The sequence below is a fragment of the Lissotriton vulgaris genome, chromosome 9 (assembly GCF_964263255.1).
Source record: "Lissotriton vulgaris chromosome 9, aLisVul1.2, whole genome shotgun sequence".
In the NCBI taxonomy this organism is placed as follows: Eukaryota; Metazoa; Chordata; class Amphibia; order Caudata; family Salamandridae; genus Lissotriton; species Lissotriton vulgaris.
In genome coordinates this window covers 398,418,171-398,433,215 of record NC_141697.1, presented here as the reverse complement: position 1 = coordinate 398,433,215, position 15,045 = coordinate 398,418,171, and the positions used below count along the sequence as shown (strand labels likewise).

The 15,045-nt window shown below is 42.0% G+C and overlaps 1 protein-coding gene across 3 annotated transcripts in view; it reads right to left on the bottom strand.

The window, feature by feature from the left end:
- Positions 1–15,045, bottom strand: part of WDR25 (WD repeat domain 25) — an 850,076-nt gene that overhangs the window by 51,094 nt on the left and 783,937 nt on the right. The window lies entirely within an intron of this gene.

Here is a 15,045-nt window from a genome sequence, read left to right as displayed (position 1 = left end):
AGTCTTCGAATGCGCACCACGAAACACAACAAATTACTTTCCAATAGATAATTGCAAAAAAAACATGAAATTCTTAATTTAAGTTTGTTGCTAGTTTGGGACAATCTTGCATATTCACTTACCAGTCTATTAAAAAAACTAACCCTGGGCGAAGCACTACGCTATGCTCGCGGAGTTTGCGAAGTTTGCGCAACTTCGCACTACGCGAGCTGCACGTAGCACAATGCGAACACGAGTAGTGCAGCGTAGCGTAGTGCAGCGCTCATTTTTTGCTTGTTCGCGGTCCTGAACGTCATGTTCGCGACCGCGAGCAAGCAAAATGACATCCCGGTGAGATTCTCAACGCAGAGAGGTAAGGTTTCTCATTGTGAGTGGTTGCGCATGCTCGCGACCGCTCTCAATGAGAAACTACCAGTTCGCTTTGAGAAAGCTGCAGCTCGAGTAATAATCTGCTCGAGCAGCAGAAAACTACAGCTCGCACTGTGCAAGATGCTGTTTTCAATGATTGCACAGTGCCGGATGCTTGTCCGCACTGTGCAATCATTGATAACACATCTTGCACAGTGCGAACATGCTACTACGCAGCTCGCGTAGTGCTACGTGAAGTTTGCGTAGTGCGAAGTGCACTTCGCGTAGCGCTACTTCGCGAACCACGTCCACCCTTAAAAAAAAACGCTCACTTGTGTACGATTTACCTGAAATAGAACAATGATTAAAAACATTCTTAAAATGGTCCAGTTTTTAGGTTAAGCATTGGAGATCTCTTGTATATACTTTTGTATATACTTATCTTGACGAAGCCCTCTGGCGAAACGCGTCGTATGCTGTAAGTTCCCTCATTAAATCTAAGTGGAACTACCCCTGCGTGTGCTGCTTTCTTTACGAATTAAGTATTCGTGGATTGTTTGTAGCTGTGTTAATATAACGGGTACACCCCCGTTTTGGCGTGCACCCGCTCACGAGTGCAACCGGCTGGTGTTTTGGAGCATTTGATACTTATATGTGTATGTACTTTGTGGGTCCTGGAGATCAGACCTAGGACTTGTCTGATTTCGCTTAGGGACTTTTTTTTCTGTTCAACTGCCTCTATATAGAAAACGACCAGTAGAGGTAAGAAAAATACCAGAATTGCTTTCTGCTGAGGGACTTTCTTTTTAAAAAAAATTCTGGCAACTGCCTCTATTTAACTTTCTTGACAGAAAACGGGCAGCAGAGCTCAGTAAAATTCCAGAATCACTTTAGTATTCTCTAGATTTAGTCCATAAAAATAGTCTTCCAGGAGCATCCGTAGGCAATAAAAAAAATTCAAATCTTGTATTTTCAGTGATATGACCACCGAAGGTCCTGATTTTATATTTAAAACAGAGCTTCGGACTATACCATTTACTGCGGAAAGGCAATATTTCTCTCCATGTGTTCCCATACCTGGCGTGTCATGCAGTTTGGTGCTTACTTTCCCTCCATGTTAAAGAGCAGTAGATGTTTCAGCTCCCAGGCTAATGTGCTGCATAGCTAAATACATATAAGGTCTCAAAGGCGTGATCAATTGCATTGCCAATGCTTGTTTAAGAGAGGAACAGAACAATGCCAAAAATACCTACAATTCTTATGCAAATTTTAAGTTTACCTCTTAATTGTTTAGGATACACATACATTTTACTTAATTGCAGACAGGTTCCCTACTTATATACATAATTATATTTAGTGGACAACAGTCATTCAAAGGTGGTTGACTGGTTTCAGCTGTGGTACCATATAGCCATCATCAGGACATAAAACTTGGACTGCATAGTATCAATTTAAAAGGTGTGCCAATTTGCAATGCAATAAATGTGTTTTTGCGTTTTTACCGTAAAATGTGCCCTTCCATCTTGCTGGTGCAGTTATCTGGATCAAGGATAGAAGGTCTTCAAATTAATCTAGATTTCATAGGCTCTCATCTCTCTACCAAACATTGGCAAATAATTCCCCCTCATTTCCTTGGTTGGAACCTTTATCTTTTCAAATAAAAACACAACGACCAATGCACAGGCTAGCACAATGTTTAAAACATGGAAGTCAAGGAATGTCAAAAAAATGAACACCTATGGAGACAGTCTAAAGACAGTGAAGCAAGACAAAACTATGTCCATAAACGGAAGCGGTATATTCTGGCCATCAAAAACGCAAAGAAGGACTACTTTACTCAGCGCATTCAAGAAAACAGCAACTCAGCGAAAGAACTGTTCAGAATAGTGAATGAGCTCAGCAAACCATCTAGCACTTCACAAACTCTCACCCCCTGGACCGAGGCTTGCGAGCGTATCAGCACCTTCTTTTCTGAAAAGATCAAGAAAATGTACTCTACCTTCACCTCCCAAAATACCCACAGCAACTCAGACAACCCATCCAAGACTCCTGTGTCACCAGAAGTATCTAAAGACCCATCAGACTTAGGTAATGCACCCCGCCTAACCATTTTGGAACCACCCTCTGCAGATGAGGTCTTAGCAGTTCTGAACACAGTTAAATCTGGATCCCCCTCGGACCCATATCCTCACTTTGTGTTCTCAAAAATTGCACCCACGCTTTGTCCCCTGATCACTCAACTTTTTAATAAATCGTTAGTCACTGCCACCTTTCCTGATGCTTGGAAGTACGCTTCCGTGACCCCCTCCTGAGAAAAACCGGGATCTGACATTCTCAACCCAGAGAACTATAGACCTATCTCCCAGCTTCCTTACTTCTCTAAAGCCCTGGAGAAACTGGTCAACGTACAGCTGACTAGGTACCTAGAAAACAACTCTCTTCTGGATCCCTCCCAGACTGGTTTTAGAGCTAATAACAGCACCGAAGCAACGTTGCTGGCAGTGTCGGACAGTATCAGATCCTCCACCGATCAAGGGGGAGCGGTGGCACTGATACTGCTCGACCTGTCAGCTGCGTTTGACACGGTATCCCACGACTGTCTGCTGAACATACTCCGGAGCAAGGGAGTTCAATCTACAGCATTGAACTGGCTACACTCTCTTCTGAGTAATCGCACCCAGGCAGTACATATGGGGCAGTTCCACTCAAGACCCAACCCCATCGGCTGCGGGGTCCCACAGGGCGCCTCACTGAGCCCCACCCTCTTCAATGTCTATATTTCATCTCTTGGTGACATTGGAAGGAAGTGGGGCATTGGCATCTGCTCTTATGCGGATGATACGCAGCTGATGGTGGCTATGGAAGAAGGGCCTGAAATAACCAAAACTAAGCTACATGACTGCCTTTCCGAAATGGCCCAATGGATGCACAACCACTGTCTAAAGTTGAACGCAGGCAAATCGGAGATTCTTCTGTTCAATGGAGCTAAACACGTGTGGGACGCCACATGGTGGCCACCTTCATTGGGACTGGCCCCCACTCCTAAACAACATGCCAGGAACTTGGGAATTATCATGGATGATGCCCTGTCCATGAAGGATCACGTACGATCCCTTTGGGGTAAGGGCTTTGCTATACTAAAACTTCTCGCCAGGAAAAAGGCTTTAAAGAAGAAGTTTTATTCTGCAGCACAGCATCAAGTATACAGCTTCAATACAGCTTCAAGGTCCAAGTACAACTGACAGAGAGAGGCAGAATGCATCACCAGGAAAGTTCTGAGAACCAGAACTTCATGAATACAGTCTCATGCAATTAAAGGAGAAGTAAGGTGTAATGCAGGATGTAACACATCTCCCCCATAAACAAAAGGAACAAGGAGAATAACATATGTACAAAATCATAATGGAACAAGGAAAAACTTAGCAGGGCAAAATATTATACATAGTCTCGTAAGGAAAGAGGTTTCCTACGAGCGCGGGAATCCAACTTGATCCTGGAAGCAATGGTGTCAGTAGAGGGCCTAGAACACAGACCTTGTGCAGAATTGTGACAGGCAAAATGGGAATTCACACCATACTGGACAGGGCACTTCGCAATCTTGCTTACATTCCAGACCTTACCATCTTGCGTGATAACAGAATTTTGGAAAACATTTTTAACCTGAATGGGTCTACTATATCTGCTCACTCCCTTGCTAACAAAAGAAGGTTTCAGAATTTTGACCCAATCACCCACAGCCAAACCATGTTCCTTAGCTCTCCACCTTTTGTTGTACCACAGGGCAGATTTATTTTGTTTAGAAGCCACTCTGTCCGCAACGAAAAAGGCTTTAAAGAAGAAGTTTTATTCTGCAGCACAGCATCAAGTATACAGCTTCAATACAGCTTCAAGGTCCAAGTACAACTGACAGAGAGAGGCAGAATGCATCACCAGGAAAGTTCTGAGAACCAGAACTTCATGAATACAGTCTCATGCAATTAAAGGAGAAGTAAGGTGTAATGCAGGATGTAACACATCTCCCCCATAAACAAAAGGAACAAGGAGAATAACATATGTACAAAATCATAATGGAACAAGGAAAAACTTAGCAGGGCAAAATATTATACATAGTCTCGTAAGGAAAGAGGTTTCCTACGAGCGCGGGAATCCAACTTGATCCTGGAAGCAATGGTGTCAGTAGAGGGCCTAGAACACAGACCTTGTGCAGAATTGTGACAGGCAAAATGGGAATTCACACCATACTGGACAGGGCACTTCGCAATCTTGCTTACATTCCAGACCTTACCATCTTGCGTGATAACAGAATTTTGGAAAACATTTTTAACCTGAATGGGTCTACTATATCTGCTCACTCCCTTGCTAACAAAAGAAGGTTTCAGAATTTTGACCCAATCACCCACAGCCAAACCATGTTCCTTAGCTCTCCACCTTTTGTTGTACCACAGGGCAGATTTATTTTGTTTAGAAGCCACTCTGTCCGCAACGAGTTTGACATCAACCACCTCCTCACAAAAGGCTTTACATTTTTCTTTGAACCACCAAGGACAAATAACAGAAGCAGGGTCTCTTCCCTTAAGTAACTTGAAAGGACTGACCTCAGTGGTGGTGTGTGGAGTTATGCGGTAATGCCAAAGCTTCTCTCTGAGGATATTCAACCAGTTACCTTTTTCCTTAATAGCATCAACAACAAAGTTCTTTAACACACGGTTGAAACGCTCAACCTGACCATTCTCATGTGGCTCGTAAAGTGACGTCCTAATATGTTTTATGTTGCAAGATTGTAAAAATGACTGCATTTCTGATGAGACCAATTGTACTCCATTATCTGATACTAAGGTGGAAGGACAACCCTCTCTAGAAAATACCTCTTGGAAAAACAAAATTATGACCTCAGAAGTAATCTTTGACACAAACTTTACCTCTGGCCACTTAGAATGGTAATCAATAATCACAAGTGCAAAGCGTGAAGATTCAGGCAAAATATTGAATGGACCAGAAATGTCAAAGGCAATTTTACTCCATGGAACCTCAGGCCAAACTACCGGCTTAAGAGGTGGAACGACAACTTTTAACATTTTGTCTTTGTCACAACACTCACTGCAATCCCTAACCACCCGATCTACAAACCTATCTAGACCAGGCCACCAGAAATTCAATCTAATCAAACGCTTCATGGCAGAAATACCGGGGTGGGTTTTGTGCGCCAACTTGGGTATCAACTCTTGAACACCAACAGGTGGAACACACTTGTCACCTTTGAACACAAGATCACCATCACAGAATAATTCATCGGCAACATTGAAGAATGGAACTATATCTTCTCTAACATTGATTTTGTTGGGCCAACCTTCCAACAAATATTTCTTCAAAGTAAGAAACTTTTCATCCTCTTCTTGGCACTTAAACCAAAACTGTTCAGTGATCTCCTGATACTGTGAATCCACAAAGTCCTGCAAACCACAAACCAAATCCACATCTTCACACTTCTTAACACTGTCAATTAAAGTAAGACAAGGCAGGCGTGACAAGCAATCAGCTGTCACATTTTTCTTCCCAGGAATGTATTCCACAGTAAAGCTGTATTCTTGTAATCTGGATGTTAATCGTGCAATCCTTGCTGTGGAATTCCAACCTCCTCCCACTGATAGAATATTTACAAGGGGCTTATGATCAGTCCTCAGAATGAACTTACTGCCCCAAATATATATTCTATAGTGCTCTATAGCCCATACACACGACAGCAACTCCCGCTCAATAACTGCGTATCTGCGCTCTGTCTCACTCAGTGTCCTGGATGAGAATGCCACATTCCATTCAGACATACCGTCAGTTTGGGAAAGTACACAACCCAAACCATATAAACTTGCATCTGTAGTGATTATACACTTTTTTCCCATTCTAAAGGGTCTCAAGGTAGGGGAACTTACAATATCCTTCTTAATTTCTGAAAAAGCGTTTTCTTGCTCTGTGTTCCAAACAAATTCATTCTTTTGTCTCAAGAGTTTTCTCAAGGGCTCCATCTTTGTAGCAAAGTTAGCAACAAACTTGCTGTAATATTCACACATGCCTGAGAACGACAAAAGCTGTTCTTTATTAATGGGAGCCGGAGCATTAAGAATGGCCTCCACATTTGATTTTTTCGGAATTAAACCTTCTCCTGAAAGAGTGTGCCCTAAATACTCCACAGATTTCTTAAATAAATTGCACTTGTGTGCTTTAAGGGTAAGACCATAGTTTTGTAGTCTGGAACACACCTCATTAAGATGAACAGAATGTTCCGCATCATTTTTTGAGAAAATTAGGATGTCATCCTGAAAGCATTTAACGTAAGAGTCTAGATCTCTAAAAATTAGGAACATTACCCTCTGGAATACAGAAGCGGCAGAAGCCAATCCAAACGGCATTCTTCTGCACTGGAAGAGACCCATGGGTGTGATGAAAGCAGTGAATTTCCTAGATTCCTCCGTTAACTCTATTTGATGGTACGCTGACCTAAGATCTAAGGTGGAAAAGATCTGCGCACCATCAAAAAGTGAAACTAATTCATTGATATTGGGAAGTGGGTGGCAATCTATGACTATGTTAGAATTAAGGGCTCTCAAATCAATACAGACTCTTAACTTCTGATCAGGTTTACGTACGAGAACAATGGGTGAAACCCACTCAGAAGACTCAATAGGTTCAATTATATTATCTTTCAACAGATCATCCAACATGTCCTTTAGTTCAGACCTGACATTGAGGGGTACACCTCTCAATTTTTGTTTCACAGGAATAGCATTGTCTTTTAAAACGATTTTGTGTGCAAAACCTTTCAATTTTCCTAATTGATCACAAAATACTTTGTCAAATTTTTTACTCCAAAAGGAGGTAACATCTTCTTCCCGTTCAGAAATACTATTAACCATCTCTTGGTCACTACACAGTTCAATGGGATCTTTGGCTCGTGGATTCAGTTTGATGCCGAGTTCCCATTGATCTTGCCACCCCAGAACATTCACACCTTTGGACGCTATGTACAATTTAATATGGGCAAATCTACCTCTAAAAGTCAAATGCACATTTAAAAATCCTTCAATTGAAATATTGCCTCCATTAAAGTTTTCAGCTAAAATGTCAGAAGGTTGTAGTTTGGCAAAATCACACACCTCTTGCAATTTTTCATCAAAGTATTGTTTAGTAATGATGGTCCATGGGGACCCAGAGTCTACCATCAATTCAAGTTCAACCCCAAATATGTTAAAATTGCATTTAGGAGATTTCCTGCGAATAAAAACAATGGTACCCCTTTGTAATATGGACACAACATATCCTCTGGCAATCTCCTGTGGGGTAGGTTCAGAATCATTAACGGAAGAAACCTTGACAGGAGTGGGATAACTGGGAACAACCCGAGACTGTCCTGTTCTTCCTTGTGAGTTAAAACGTCTCTCTCTACAGACATTACTAAAGTGTCCCAGCTTACCACAAATGTTGCAAGTTCTATTAAGGGCAGGACATCCTGGGAAAGAAGCAACATGTGACTTATTACCACACCTATAACAGGAAACTGAATTGCTACTAACATCAGGTTTCCTGTAATTACTATTTGACCAGTTCCTGACAGTGGATTGTGAGGTAGTACTATTCTTTGTTTCGTTCTTGGACTTGACTAAGCACACTTCTTCCTCAACATTAGTCTTACTAGTATTTGCACTTTGTTTATCTACAATGTCCATCCACTTTTCGGACATCTCTGTAGATTTAGCAATGGCAATACTCTCTTCCAAACTGGGATCACCCAGGCACCATAACTTATCTTGGACTTTCTTATTCTTAACGTGAACAATAATTTGGTCACGTATCATCTCATCAGCCATTGTACCAAAATTACAACGTAAGGTTAGGGATCTTAGAGACGTGAGAAAGTCATCGAAAGACTCATCCTGTTTCTGTGCCCTGGTGTAAAATTTAAATCTATTAAGAGCAATATTAGCAGTGGGTTTAAATCTTTTCTCTAATCTGGCAAGAGCCTCAGAATAAACATTGAGACTATCACCACTGCCAGAAGGAGTAGAAATGGGGGGCAAAGTTCTGAAAATATCTTGTCCTTCTGATCCTATACAATGTAATAAAATGCTCTTTTTCCTTTCAGAACCCATTCGCTCTCCGTCAATGGCTTTCATATAGTTGAAAAATTCCTCCTTCCATCTTGCCCAAGGCAAAGGAGGGTCACCTTTGATTTGCAAAAATTTAGCAGGAGGATCAAACTGCATTTCCAAAGACAGAGTTAAAATTAAAGCAAATACCACAGAAGTTGTAAATAGTGTGGTGGATCAATGTGCACCAATCTAGTAAAACAATAAAATAAATAGAATAATTGAAGTAAAATCAATCTAATAATGCCAAATACAAAGTCACTTGTAGAAATAGTCAAGTTTCCTTAAGTAAATAACATGAATAAAGTACCTTCCTTCATGACACGGTGGCAGAACGTTAAAGAAAATAAAATTTCACAAAATGGAATTAAAATGTAGTAAACGCTGTAAACAGCGATGAAAAAGTAGCTTTTCCGTGTGAAATTGGATGAATGGCGCGTCCGTATAATATTAATTAAAGCATCGACACCCTTCGCGTAGGAAATGCAGTTTCCGTGTAGGATCGGCGAAGGGTTGCTAGGTAACAGGGAACAAAACAAGATGGAGTCACGTTGCACGCAGCGTGTGACGTGGGGCGTCACGCTGCGTGTAGAGTGCGTTTCAATGCGCACCAGTAGCTGGAAAGAAGACGCGCCGACGTGCAGATGCTCAGAGGTTGCTAGGTGACTGACGCTAGCAGTTGCTAGGTGACTGACGCGTTGAGACGATGACGCTCCGTAGAGTGTTGCGTCTCGGTATTCAGGAAACAGATCGGCACCTTGGCAACAGGAGACGATGACGCTCCGTAGAGTGTTGCGTCTCGGTATCCAGGAAACAGATCGGCACCTTGGCAACAGGAGACGCGTAGGATGGCTCTATGAAGGCTCAGCGTCTTCGTATCTTGGCAACCAGAAACGAGCTTCGGTGAGGCTCGAGCAGCAATTGAAAGATGCGAAATTCTTTAAATTGATGAAATAAAGTCGGAAAAGTCTCACAATTTTCGCAGTAGGTTCAGGAAAACAAGGAATAAAGGTTGGAAAGAAGCAATTCCAAGTAGGATGATTTTGAAGAGGTGGAAACAATACAAAATCCACGGAAATCCAGTAGAAAGTCCAAAAACGATAAGAAGGGGTTCACTCCGCTCCTGTGCTGTAGATGGCTGGAGTCCTCGTCGCCAAAATATGTAATAATCCAGGAAAAAGGCTTTAAAGAAGAAGTTTTATTCTGCAGCACAGCATCAAGTATACAGCTTCAATACAGCTTCAAGGTCCAAGTACAACTGACAGAGAGAGGCAGAATGCATCACCAGGAAAGTTCTGAGAACCAGAACTTCATGAATACAGTCTCATGCAATTAAAGGAGAAGTAAGGTGTAATGCAGGATGTAACAGCTTTGCTATACTAAAACTTCTCGCCAGGATATTTCCCTGGATACCCCTGGACTGCAGACGCTCAGTCACACAAGCCCTATTGGTCAGTTGCCTAGACTATGGCAATGCATTATTTGAAGGGATGAACGAACAGTTATTCTCCCGCCTACAGGTTTTGCAAAACCTGGCGGCCAAACTCATTTGCAATAAAGGCAAAGGAGACTCGGCATCGGAGTGCTTAAAGAAACTCCATTGGCTCCCGATGCGCCAGAGGGCTGCCTTCAAACTGCTTAGCCATGCCCACAGGGCTTTACATAAAACTGGCCCCACAATTCTTCAAGGGAAGATCGATTTCTATGTTCCCAATAGGAACCTACGTTCATGTCAAACAGCTCTGGCTAAAACCAAACGCATCTACAAAGTCAGAACAGGCGGTCGCTCCTTTTCTTACCTGGCAGCAAAAAGGTGGAATGACCTGCCCACTGACCTAAGACATACCACAAATTACCTTCAGTTTCGAAAAAAACTGAAAACACACCTCTTCCCTAAATCGTAATCTCTCAGCATACACCATCAGTAGTCCTTTCTGGTACATAGCGCCGTGATATCCCAAGGGATGAGTGTTGCGCTCTATAAATGCCACAAATAAATGCCACAAGGGAGAGACAGGTTGCAAAGTGGTGCAGCAGAACTAATAACATCAAGGAATGAAAGGAATGTGCCCTTATGTAATGCAACTGGTACCCATGTCGCGCTATATAAAACTCAGGGGGAAAAGATACTGTACACGCACTCCATTAACTTTTTTTTCCTTTTTTCTAATCAAGCTAAAAAATAATTCTTCTTTAAATGTTAAACGTAAATCTAGATACAAGAGCGTTATGGTCCAGATTATCCAGAGTTATAGAAAAAGTGGTTGCGTTATCCTTTTTCCATTGCTTTTATTTATTTTACAGGTACATGCAGACTTTGGGAAGAAGGAATGAAGATAGCTCGTTTTATCCTCTTAATTCCGTCCTAAGTAGTACATCCTCATGCATTTTTTAGAATTCCACCTAAACCTGTCTTTTTCTATATGAGGTTTGCGCTTTCACTGCCCTCTCTTCATTGAGGCGTTACACTCTCTGCATGAGTAGGCTTCTTTCAATAAAGAATGTTACCATTTTCACTGTAGCTCGCTCCAATTACCAGCATGAGCTCGTAAAAGTTTAAAGCAGCTTGTTCAATGAGGCTCTTAACAGCAACACATGTTTCATTCACTGTGGCAGGCTACCCGTTCGAGCTATCTCAAGGTTGTGAACAGTGTAAAATTGTCAAATGAAAAAGAAAATGCAAAGCAAATGGAAACTGTACGGTTGGAAACACAATGCTTGTGTAAACTGTATAATGTGTACAATTTAACATAAGGTGAAAAATACTTTTTGGCCATAGGGCCTTGGCCTTTTATAAATGTAAAATTCTAGAGATACCTCCTGGTATGTTTTTTAAAAAAGCAGCAAACTGCAGGTGGCTCATCGAGCATCTGGATGAATTATTTATGAAAAATGCTGGTATTCAGCAGTATTATACTGCTGAAGTATTGAGAATGAATACAAGAGAAAGGATGCCTCTTGATAGCTTGAAGCAGAAACTTGTGACACCATATTTCAATTAGGGTAGTTGGGATGTCCGCTTGTTATCACTTTGTAGGAAATACAAATTACTACGAGATGAGAAAAATCCCTCCCTATTCTTCCTGTCCTTAAAGACCAACAGCAAATAATGTCATCTAAGTTTTGTGTTTTGGTATAGTGGAGTTGCTTGCAATCCATGCAGTCGTTTTAAGGTTGTCTGGTGCTTGGTATGCAAGGGAGGCAGTTGGAGAGGTGCTGGACAGACACATTTTAAGGCATGGGCAAAGTGGGCAATTGCCCAGGGTCTCCACCTTCCAAACGGCCCCCTGGGGAGGTAAAACGTTCTCCTTATCTAGCTCATCTCTGTCTATTTTCATATATCAGGCTCTCTCCTAGCTGCCTACCTTTAGCTATAAGTCTCTCTTGCTTTCTCCAGTGGAACCTGAAGGATACCTGGGGGCCTTGGAAAGACATATTTTACATTTGTTTGTGTGAACACTGTTTTGGAAAGTTTGTTTGGCATCATGAGGGTTAGATTTAGCAAAACATGGACAGCAAAATTACTAACAGGGTTTTCAAAAATATGTCTGCCAGCGGCCTCAGAGCTAACTGGGTATGGGCTGGTCGGTAAGTGCTTCACGCTTAAAGCTAGTAAGATGTGTAATAAACTGACAGAGCATCTGCAGGTAACTACACAGATAAAACTTTTTTTTATAAGTACAACATCAAATCAAGGTACAGTCATTGGACAGAGGAGAGAAACAAAGTGAGATTAGACAGAGGAATGTAGTCTACATTTTCATTAGATATTGCAGCTGGCGGGATAGTGTGTAACGCCTTCCAAGTTCGCCATGGGCAATGATCTTGGTACCCCATCCCACATAGCTGTATACACATCAGTGTCTGCAGCAGGCATTCCAGCCATCCCAGACCCTCTCAGTGGGCACCCCTTACTCTGGTATACCACTCTCCCTGCCTGTTGGCACCAATCCATGTCCTTCTTCCATTTGGGAATCCCATGGGGGCGCAGGGCACCCCATAACCATGAAACCTTTTTTTAGTTACCCCAGCGCCCACCTCCAATCCTAGTTTCGAGTATTTGGGCCAGCTCTGCTACCTTTCTATGTTCAGGAAGATCCATTTGGCATTTATCAGGACCTCTAGGTTCAGCACCTGGGACATTGCTCTTGTTACTCCCTCCCAATAGGACTGGATAATTGGGCATGTAAATAGTGTGTGTATGCAGGTGCCCTCCTGCCTGCAGCCTTGCAGACAATGACTGGAATTTCCCCTTCCAATTTTGCATAGTAATGTTCTAGAATAGTAGGATCTGAGTAATATGCAGAGTTACACCAATCAAAGCCCGCACTTATGGCAATCACACGAGGGACCTGCCGGGTCGCTTCCCACTCTTCATCATCTAGTTCAACCAGGTCCGCAGTCCATTTGCTTCGTAGAGTGCTTAGACTATCAGGAGCATTATTTATTATCTTTTTGTAAGTGAGGGAGATGGCCTTATTTTGCATAGAGGCTAGTAGAAGTCTATCTTCCAGTGGAGACGACTCCGCCACATGCGCGTCTCCCCAGGAATATGTACCCTAAGGCGGAGCATCAACTGCAGGTAGTGGTACCGCTCCGTTCCATCCAGGCTTTACTCTTTGGGCAGTGCCTTGAATTACACAGGAGCACAAGCCTTCTAAAAGTGTCCCAAGTGCTCTATGCCCAAGAGGCCCCACTTAGGGAAACCCCTCAAGGCTTCAACCTCTTGGAGAAGGTCGTTATCCAATACAGTAGTTAGCTCTGTTAATTTTTCAGCCCTGACCAGGAATCCTATTGCGTCTGTCCACACTTCAACAATGGTCTGAGTATGCATCAGTAATGATTCTCTCTGCCCCGCCTATAGAGCAGCGCTGGGTAACCCCTGGGTCCCATCGCTTCTATATTGACCCGTATTGTTGGTTCATATTGAGATCCATGAAAGACATAGTCATTTATCACTGGTAGTTGCGATGCCCAGTAGTATGGTACAATAAAGAATGTCGTAATTGTAAAAGTAAACTCCTAGAGGCAATTAAGAGCAATACACCACATGCAATTAGGACCCTAAGGCAAGAATATAGGAGGGTGCAGCAAATGGCTAGAACTGATTGGGATGAGGAATGTTGGGAGAACATGCTAACAGCTGTTAAAGCTAAGGATAATGTGGGCTTCTGGCAACTAGTTGGCAACGAGAATACTGGAGGAAGGTCACCAGATGATGTGTTCATTAATGAACAAACTTGGGTTAACCATTTCACCCACTTGTATAAAGCCCCAGATAGTGATAAAATAGCTGTTGGAAATAGCTTATGGTTGGTGCCATCAACAAATATTATAGAGTTTAGTCTTGAGGAAAAGAAGTTAGCAATAATTGCTGTGAAAAAAGGTAAAGCCCCAGGCTTAGATAAAATACCTGGGGACTTGTACAAACATGAGACCAGTATATGGGTGGCATATATAAATAAGCTTTTTAACATATTAGTTGCCGGTGGGGACTTACCACTTAGTTGGCGGGGAGCAGAAATCATTTTAGTTTTTAAGAAGGGAGATAGATATGATCCTTATAACTATCGTCCCATTTGTCTTTTAGATATTTTACAAAAAATCTTTTCAAGGCATCTTTTAAACCGGATGGATTCGTGGATTGATGAGAATGAGATCTTTACTAAGTTCCAAGCAGGTTTTAGACGGAACACAAGTACGATAGATCAGGTTTTTAGGTTTTGTTGCATTTGTTGGAAATATGTCTTTTTATTAAAAGGACATATTTATGTAGCTTTTGTTGACCTTAGGGCAGCTTTTGATTTAGTTTTGCGGGATCGTTTAAGGGATTGTTTATTTGCATTGGGATTACCAACCTGTATACTCCAGCAGATTGTACGATTGCATGACAATAATTTTGCTAGAGTGCGTTGAGGCCCGAAAGGGGAATTAACAGAACCCATACCTATTAGACGGGGAGTCCGCCAAGGATGTGTGTTGGCTCCTACTTTTTTTTCTCTATTTGTCAACGACATCCCAGAATACTTAGATGGGTGTAGTAATGACTCCCCAAAACTGAATGGTGTGAGGGTCCCCTCCCTTTTATTTGCGGACGATACAATCCTGATCTCGCAAACGCCCATGGGCCTTCAAACCCTTTTGAACAACTTCAAAATATACTGTGACTCAAAAGGCCTTGAAATAAATATGAAAAAAACCAAATGTATGTCCATAAATCCACATAAATCTTTTAAAGGGCAATTCCTTTTAAATAACCAAAGGCTCGAACTGGTTTCAAACTTCTCGTACCTGGGTGTTTCCCTAGATTCAAAAACCTCATGGAGCACGCAAATTGAAAAGAGTAAAACTATATTTAATCAGAGCTCTTTACCTATTATAAAGCGCCATGGGGCAAGACTAAGCAAGTCCATTTCACAAGCACTAGAAGTTTTCAAATTCAAGGCTCAATCTGGTGTTTTATATGGAGCAGAAATCTGGGGCACAAATGCAGGTAACATCTTTACGATTAGTGAAAACAACTTTTTTAGAAGGCTTTTGAGATTGCCCAAACGTACCC